General features: G+C 44.2%; 1 protein-coding gene across 2 annotated transcripts in view; it reads left to right on the top strand.

Annotated features, from left to right (window-relative positions):
• The window catches only part of IMMP2L (inner mitochondrial membrane peptidase subunit 2), a 1,418,140-nt gene that overhangs the window by 30,254 nt on the left and 1,378,095 nt on the right, over positions 1-9,791 (top strand). The gene's annotated exons all lie outside the window — the stretch shown is intronic.

The following is a 9,791-nucleotide window of genomic DNA, read 5'->3' as shown; positions in this document are numbered from 1 at the left end:
CATTATTAAGCTTCTTGCTGTGTTTGAAATTAAAAGTTCTGTCAAAAAGAACAGCACATTTTTTAATAAGTAAGTACATCTATATCCTCAACCTTTAGAAATCTGACCAGGGTTTATAAAGATCACATACGGTCCTGGTGGTAAATCCAGACTCTGGAAACCTACTTGAGGAATAAGATCATACCAAGAGGTTTGAGGAGTTACCCAATGCCATAATAAGGTCTGAGGACCTCATTAGGAAATGGGAGAAGGAGTCTGTTGAATCCTGTCTGCGCCTCATGAGACTTTTACTGGAGGAGGAGAAAAGTATTTTAGTGAAAAGTACCACAGAGTTGCAGGACAACATTGTGGCAGCGAAAAAGTTTACGCAGGCACCTTATTTTGAGAAGAGGGAGGTGTCAGGTAGTGACGGGCCTCATGGCTGCTATGGGAGGTTCATGGCAGGAGTTTCCACGTCTTCACCATCAGTCATCAATTCTGAGGTAGCACCAGGTGCCACAATCAGTCTGGGATAAGAGCCCAGCCCAGACCGTCAGTAAAGAGAGAGAGTCTTGGTGCAACAGAGGCCTGCTGGAGGCTCTGGAAGGGTGGTCTTAGCCGGGCTGGCTGAGGGGCCATGGGGATAGGTGTTAGCCTGAACTTTGGGGGACTCCGCGAGGTCTGGGAATCGACAGTCGCTAGGCCAGAGTCAGGCAGACTTCTGGTCCATAATCCCCCAAACGTACTGGACTTTACTTCAGCAATCCCAGGCTGTAACATAGGCTGGAAAACCCGCATGTTGGTACCGTGTGTGAACGGGTGCTATAAGGGCTCTTTCACACTTGCGTTCTTGTCTTCCGGCATAGAGTTCCGTCGTCGGGGCTCTATGCCGGAAGAATCCTGATCAGGATTATCCTAATGCATTCTGAATGGAGAGAAATCCGTTCAGGATGCATCAGGATGTCTTCAGTTCCGGAACGGAACGTTTTTTGGCCGGAGAAAATACCGCAGCATGCTGCGCTTTTTGCTCCGGCCAAAAATCCGGAACACTTGCCGCAAGGCCGGATCCGGAATTAATGCCCATTGAAAGGCATTGATCCGGATCCGGCCTTAAGCTAAACGTCGTTTCGGCCTATTGCCGGAGCCGACATTTAGCTTTTTCTGAATGGTTACCATGGCTGCAAGGACGCTAAAGTCCTGGCAGCCATGGTAAAGTGGAGCGGGGAGCGGGGGAGCAGTGTACTTACCTTCCGTGCGGCTCCCCGGGCGCTCCAGAGTGACGTCAGGGTGCCCCAAGCGCATTGATCATGTGATCGCATGGATCACGTCACCCATGCGCATGGGGCGCTCTGACGTCACTCTGGAGCGCCCCGGGAGCCGCACGGACTGTAAGTATACCGCTCCCGCTCCTACTATGGCAACCAGGACTTTAATAGCGTCCTGGGTGCCATAGTAACACTGAACGCATTTGGAAGATGGTTCCGTCTTCAAATGCTTTCAGTACACTTGCGTTTTTCCGGATCCGGAGTGTAATTCCGGCAAGTGGAGTACACGCCGGATCCGGACAACGCAAGTGTGAAAGAGGCCTAAGTGAGGTAGGATTATTCCTGTTTAGTTAGAGCCCAGACGGGCAAGGCGTTTGTTTTGTTATTTTTGTTTGGCTGTTGTCAAAATAAACCTGACATTTTAACCTGCAATCCGGCTGTTGTAGACATAATTGTGACAATGACCCCCGAAAAAGAGCTAATCCCTCACAGAGGCCACATTACAACAAGCGGTGGAGAAATTCACCAGCTACATCAGAGAAAGGAAACACTCCTTATATGTACGTGACACCAGGGATTTTAAAGGGTTTCTATCACTTGGTATGACATAATTAGCTGTCAGACACTAGCGATCTGCTAGTGTCTGCTCTGGCCAACCATCCTACTATAATCACTTGTAGGGCAGCGGTTTTGCTAAAAAACTAACTTTTATAAATATGCTAATGAGCTTCTAGGTGCTATGTGGGCGTCATTAGCACCTAGAGGCTCCGTCTACCTTCATACACAGCCGCCGCCCAGCGCGTCCCTCCAGCCCGCCCATGTCCTCCTCCGTGTGACGCAGCGGACGAGTTCTCGCGCATGCGCCGTGCGCGGCTGTATTCGGCGCATTTGAGATCTCAGCTCGGAGCGGTCAGACATTCAATGCGCATGCGCGGCTGTATTTGGCGCATGCGCATTGAATGTCTGACCGCTCCGAGCTGAGATCTCAAATGCGCCGAATACAGCCGCGCACGGCGCATGCGCGAGAACTCGTCTGCTGCGTCACACGGAGGAGGACATGGGCGGGCTGGAGGGACGCGCTGGGCGGCGGCTGTGTATGAAGGTAGACGGAGCCTCTAGGTGCTAATGACGCCCACATAGCACCTAGAGGCTCATTAGCATATTTATAAAAGTTAGTTTTTTAGCAAAACCGCTGCCCCACAAGTGATTATAGTAGGATGGTTGGCCAGAGCAGACACTAGCAGATCGCTAGTGTCTGACAGCTAATTAAGTCATACCAAGTGATAGAAACCCTTTAAGGAACTAAAAATATTTGAGTTTACTGTGAAGTATAATAAAAGAAACCAGGAAACTGAAACAGACATCTCCTCCTCTGAGGGGGACATTGACGGAGAAACTTTCTCTAACACCACATTCAGGAATAGAGGTGGGAATAGAGGCCGAGGTTGGCGACCAAATAGAAATAGGGGAAGAGGCAGCGGAGACAGTGGTCCCATCGGAGGTGTTTTTTTACGGATGGGCTCAGAGTGATGGCCAGTTCGCCGTGTTCGCCAGCGAACACATGCTGCCTGCCATCTTAACTCACAAGTCCGGCGATGCACAGGTAAGCCCTTATCTGTGCCTGTGCCGCGAGCCGGTCTGAAAAAAATGCGGTCACCCGGAGCAGGCAGTTCCGAAAACAGCCGCCGGGGGCCTTCATTGGGCTGTTCTCGGAACTGCCTGCTTGCGGGCGAACACAGCGAGCTGGCCATCACTGCTCAGAATACCATCTAAGAAACAGAAAAAATCTATAGGATTAAAAACACTGAAGACCTCCAGATCAATAATTTGTCACAGCGTACTCTCACAGGCACAGAAATGGAGGTACTTCGGAAAGGGCTATTCTTCGTCCCTACATGTAATTATATTTGGGTTAAAGACCTGAATTTGTTTATAAGACGTTTAAAATGGAAAAAGTTCTTCTCTACCCATGATCGAGACCAATTCCGCCTGTTGGGGACAGAGGAGGAGGAGCTAGGTGACGTCTGACTGCTTGCAGATCTCTTAGAAGAGGGCCAAAGGCCAATTAGTGCAGGCCCCTTCACCCAACTGAAGCCTCCATTCAGAAAAAGTCCACCTCCTAATGAGTACTCTCCTTTAGACGCATTTCTAACTGTGGTAACTGAAAAACTGCGGTCTCTAAGTACTCAGGGGTGGAAAAAGAGAAATCTGACTCCAACTGAAAATGAGGCCTTAAATTCCCTGACCGATGATGAAAGCATAATTATTAAACCCTCCGATAAAAGGGGTAATGTGGGGATTCTAGCAGTTGAGGCCTATAGGGACATGTGCCTGCGTATCCTCAATGCCAACATGTGTTATGTAAGGTTGGACAAATATGCATGTCAGGACCTGAAGAATAATTTGACAAGGATCCTGGGTCAAGCTAGGAATGAAAAACGGATCAGTAAAAAATAAGCTTTCTTATCTTCTAACTAAATATCTGATAACACAGTTCTACAGTCTGCCCAAAATCCATAAAGGGGTCACACCTCTCAAGGGCAGACCAATTGTGTCTGGTGTGGGGAGTTTAACAGAGAGGATTAGTTCCTACGTGGATGAGATTCTACATCCATTTGTTGTGAGTTTGCCCTCACACGTGAGGGACTCCATGGACTTTTTAAGACGCCTCAATGATATCTATTGTGAGGAGGGAGTGCTATTGGCTAGTCTTGATGTGGAGGCCCTCTACAGCTCAATCCCACATGAGAGTGGGTGTGAAGCTATGGGGGCTTTCCTGGCGGAAAGGGGGTCACATCTCAAAGCACACAATTTTTTTCATTACACTACAATTTATTCTGCAGAATAATATCTTTGTTTGATCGGCAGATCTTCCGCCAGCTCAGCGGAGTCGCGATGGGTAGTCCTTTTGCCCTAACCTTCGCTAATCTCTACCTGGGCTGGTGGAAGAAAGAGGTCGTCTTTGGTGAGAACATGAGTCGATGGGCCTCATTAATTTTGTTATGGCTGAGGTTCATAGACAACGTGTTCATTCTCTGGAATGACACTAAACCGGCCTTTGAGCAGTTTGTGTCCTTTGTCAATGAAAATAATGTAGGCTTGTTCTTCACGACTGAGATAGATGAGGTCAACCTAACATTCTTAGATCCATCAGTGTGGGCCCGGACAGGAAGATTAAAACTAAGATGTTCAAGAAACCCAAGGCCACCAACACGCTTCTTAGGTGGGAAAGTAGCCACCCGCTAAAGGGTAGTATTTACAAGCTAGACGAAACTGCTCAGAGTGGACTGATTTCAGAACAGCTGCAATGGAATTATAGACTAGGTTTAGGCAGAGAGGTTATCCAAAGAACCTTTAAGGCAGGCATACCGCTATGCAGCGGCCTGTAATAGAGAGAACCTCTTGCATCCTAAGAGTCGCACAAACGATGATCCCAAAGTGACGATCATTGATACCTTTGATGAGGCACATGTAGAAATACGCACAGTTCTGAGAGACCATTGGGGAATACTGAGATCAGACCCTGACATAGGCTATCTTGTTGGGAAATATCCCCTTATTACTTATTGATGTGGGGGCAACCGCAGGGATAAGTTAGTGCATAGTGCGTTCTTTGCTCCAGGATCTTCCACTTGGCTGCCTATAAAAACGTCTGGGACATTCAAATGTAGCGGGTGCGTGGCGTGTAAAGCAATTAAAAAGGGGGACACCATCACTAGCAGTGTCAATAAGAGGAGTTATAAAGTCAGATGCTGTATAAACTGTAAAACTATTGGAGTTGTGTATGTTGCAACATGTGCATGCAGCCTACAACGCGTAGGAAAAACTAAGCGAGAATTCAGACGACGGATAGCATTTACGTGACATAGAAAATAACACTAACACTCCTTTAGCACAGCATATGGTCTTATGTCATCAGGGTATGCGAAATTGCATCAGTTTTCAGGGCATAGAGCACCTCACAGCGTCTCCCAGAGGGGGGATATTGATAACCTCCTCCTGCACAAGGAGGCCCAGTGGACGTTCACCCTCCAAATGGTGAACTGGGGCTCAATGAATTTATATCCTATGCATGTTTTATTTAATGATGTGAGCCCTGCTCAGAGTGGTCCTGCAGAAGAGGACCGCTTTGTCATTGAGAGGATATATGGATAAGGCCCTTGGATAGATACAGATATATCTCGCCAATTGCGATACATATAAAGTACAGTAGTTATGCTCCTTTTTCTTGTTTGACATCTTCATATTCTATCAGATTGGTGTGCTCCTTGCCAATATGACTGTGTCAATGGTATTCCTCTTGATAAGGAGTTGACACATACATCACGTTTTATATATGGCTACTTATCGTAGTAATGATTGATATCTCCCTTGATGTCAACCCTGCATATCTATATAAATATGTCCTGATATGGATCTGTGGTGTAGTAATGGTTAATAGCCACTATAGTATGAGTTATATACATGTACAGAGCCCCTGGTAATTCTTCAGTTTTTTTGGGGGGGCTGTTTCGCCACTCGCTCCAGCGATGAAGAGGCGGGGCGGGGGAGTGCCGAGCATGACACTCCCCCACACTGATAGGATCCCGCGATTCCGGCACAGCCCGGAGGATGCGGAAACTAGGCTTCATAAACAGGCACATTGAGCGGCCGCGTTATGGCCGTTCCAGTGCCGCAAGCTATGTCTCGATGAGCTGCACGTGTGATGCCAATGGCGTTGCAGCATCTTTATATGTTGATCTGTCTGTTATCACAATTAAGCGCTCCTGATGAAGAGGCTGATGTGTATGAGAAGCCTCAGAAACGCGTCGAGTGCAAAGTGTATGAATGAATGACAGTAAGAAGAGTCAGAGTCAATAGCAGCAAGAGCAGTTAGCCTATGTGAGACAGCAGTAGTCTATGGGCCAGATTTATCATTACACTTACATCTTAATCCACTTTTACATATGTCCAAAGTCACTTTTGGCTAAGTCAGATTTATTAATGGTCCTTTAACCCCTTAGGGACCCATGACGTATCGGTACGGCATGGTTCCCGAGTCCTTAAGGACCCATGACGTACCGGTACGTCATGTGTTGTTCCGATCACCGCTGCCCGGTGGGCGGTGATCGGAACAAGGTGTCTGCTCAAATCATTGAGCAGGCACCTCGGCTAAATGCGCGGGGGAATCCCGTGACCCCCCTGTGTCGGCGATCGCCGCAAACCGCACGTTAATTCAGACTTGCGGTTTGCGGCTTTTCTAAGTGGCGGCGGTGGTGGCTCCATAGGGTCCCCATGGGGCTGTCGGGGGGGGGGGGGGGACCCGATGGCATGGAAGGCAGCGCGATGTCTAAGGAAGGCATCGCGCTGCCTTCCGGTGACGAGCCTGTGAGATCCAGCCCCCTGGATCTCACAGGTTGGAAGCTGTATGAGTTTTCCCCAAAAAAATTTTCCCCAAAAAAATTAAAAGTTTCAAGTAAAAAAAAGTTTTCCCCAAAAAAATTAAAAGTTTCAAGTAAAAAAAAACAAAAACGTCATTTTCCCCAAATAAAGTTAACCACTTGCCATCTGGGCCATTTGCCCCCTTCCTGACCAGGCCTAATTTTGCAAAACTGACATATCTCACTTTATGTGGTAATAACTTTGGAACGCCTTTACTTATCCAAGTCATTCAGAGACTGTTTTCTCGTGACACATTGTACTTCATGACAGTCCTAAATTTGAGTCAAAATATTTCACCTTTATTTATGAAAAAATCCCAAATTTACCCAAAATTTTGAAAAATTCGCAATTTTCTAAATTTCAATTTCTCTGCTTTTAAAACAGAAAGTGATATCTCATAAAATATTTATTACTTAACATTCCCCATATGTCTACTTTATGTTGGCATCATTTTGGAAATGTCATTTTATTTTTTTAGGACGTTAGAAGGCTTAGAAGTTTAGAAGCAATTCTTCAAATTTTTAAGAAAATTGCCAAAACCCACTTTTTAAGGACCAGTTCAGGTCTGAAGTCACTTTGTGGGGCCTACATAGTGGATACCCCCATAAATAACCCCATTGTAGAAACTACACCCCTCAAGGTATTCAAAACCGATTTTACAAACTTTGTTAACCCTTTAGGCGTTCCACAAGAATTAAAGGAAAATGGAGATCATATTTTTAAATTTCACTTTTTTGGCAGATTTTCCATTTTAATAAAAAAATTTCTTTAACACATCGATGGTTAACAGCCAAACAAAACTCAATATTTATTACCCAGATTCTGCGGTTTACAGAAACACCCCACATGTGGTCAAAAACTGCTGTATGGGCACACGGCAGGGCACAGAAGAAAAGGAACTCCACATGGTTTTTAGATGCCATGTCCCATTTGAAGCCCCCTGATGCACCCTTACAGTAGAAACTCCCAAGAAGTGATCCCATTTTGGAAACTAGGGGATAAGGTGCCAGTTTTATTAGTACTATTTTTGGGTACATATGATTTTTTTTATCATTCATTATAACACTTTATGGGGCAAGGTGACCAAAAAATTGGTTGTTTTAGCACAGTTTCTATTTATTTATTTTTACAGCGTTCACCTGAGGGGTTCAGTCAAGTGACATTTTTATAGAGCAGATTGTTACGGATGTGGCGATACCTAATATGTATACTTTTTCTTATTTATTAAAGTTTTACACAATAATAGCATTTTTGAAACAAAAAAATTATGTTTTAATGTGTCCATGTTCTGAGAGCTATAGTTTTTTTTATTTTTTTAGAGATTTTCTTATGTAGGGGCTAATTTTTTGCGGGATGAGGTGACGGTTTTATTGGTACCATTTTGTAGGACATACGCGTTTTTGATCACTTGGTGTTGCACCTTTTGTGATGTAAGGTGACAAAAATTGTTTGTTTTGACACCGTTTCTTTTTTTTTTATTTTTACGGTGTTCACCCGAGGGGTTAGGTCATGTGATATTTTTATAGAGCTCGTTTTTACGGACGTGGCAATACCAAATGTGTCTATTTAATTTTATTTTTTCTATTTTTAACATTTTTTTTTTATTTCTTACTTGGGGAATTTTTTTTTTTTACATGTGAAACCTTTTTTCTATTTAATTTTTTCAACCCTTTATTTTTTTATTTTTTATTTTACACTTTTCATCCCCCATAAGGTCATACAAGACCTCTGGGGTACATTTGCCTCACTTTTTTTTTTTTTCACTGTTGATTTCTCCTGTAACTGGGGCTGACATAGTAGCCCCAGTTACAGAAGAAATGCACCCCCCAGAGAGGCTGTACAGCATAATTCTGCACTGTACAGCCTCAGTGCAGGGCTGATCGAGGTCTGTGAAAGACCTCACACAGCTCCTGCACTCTCCGGTCACGGCGGTCACATGACCGCCGGGCCGGAACAGGAAGCGCATAGCGATCAAAAAGGCGTTTGCCCACCAAAATAGAACCAATCAAACCGTCACCTCATCCCGCAAAAAATGAGCCCCTACCTGAGACAATCTCCCAAAAAATAAAAAAAACTATGGCTCAGAATATGGAGACACTAAAACATAATTTTTTTTGTTTTAAAAAAGCTGTTATTGTGTAAAACTTACATAAATAAAAAAAAGTATACATATTTGGTATCGCCGCGTTCGTATCGACCGGCTCTATAAACATATCACATGACCGAACCCCTCAGATGAACACCGTAAAAAGTCAAAAATAAAAAATAAAAACTGTTCTAAATAAACCATTTTTTGGTCACCTTACATCACAAAAAGTGTAATAGCAAGCGATCAAAAAGTCATATGCACCCCAAAATAGTGCCAATCAAACAGTCATCTCAACCCGCAAAAAATGAGACCCTACCTAAGATAATCGCCCAAAAACTGAAAAAACTATGGCTCTCAGAATATGGAGACACTAAAACATGATTTTTTTTTGTTTCAAAAATGATATTATTGTGTAAAACTTACATAAATAAAAAAAATGTATACATATTAGGTATCGCCGCGTCCGTATCGACCGGCTCTATAAAAATATCACATGACCTAACCCCCTCAGATGAACACCGTAAAAAATGTAAAATAAAAACTGCTAAATAAACCATTTTTTGTCACCTTACATCACAAAAAGTGTAATAGCAAGCGATCAAAAAGTCACACGCACCCCAAAATAGTGCCAATAAAACCGTCATCTCATCCTGCAAAAACTTACATAAATAAATAAAAGTATACATATTGGGTATCGCCGCATCCGTGACAACCTGGTCTATAAAAATATCACATGATCTAACCTGTCAGATGAATATTGTAAATAACAAAAAATAAAAACGGTGCCAAAACAGCTATTTCTTGTTACCTTGCCTAAACTAGTACCAACAAAACTGCCACCCTATCCTGTAGTTTCTAAAATGGGGTCACTTTTATGGAGTTTCTACTCTAGGGGTGCATCAGGGGGGCTTCAAATGGGACATGGTGTCAAAAAAAACAGTCCAGCAAAATCTGCCTTCCAAAACCCGTATGGCATTCCTTTGCTTCTGCGCCCTGCCGTGTGCCCGTACAGCAGTTTACGACCACATATGGGGTGT

This window comes from Bufo bufo, chromosome 1, assembly GCF_905171765.1.
Source record: "Bufo bufo chromosome 1, aBufBuf1.1, whole genome shotgun sequence".
NCBI lineage: Eukaryota > Metazoa > Chordata > Amphibia > Anura > Bufonidae > Bufo > Bufo bufo.
This window is presented reverse-complemented; position numbering and strand designations above follow the sequence as displayed.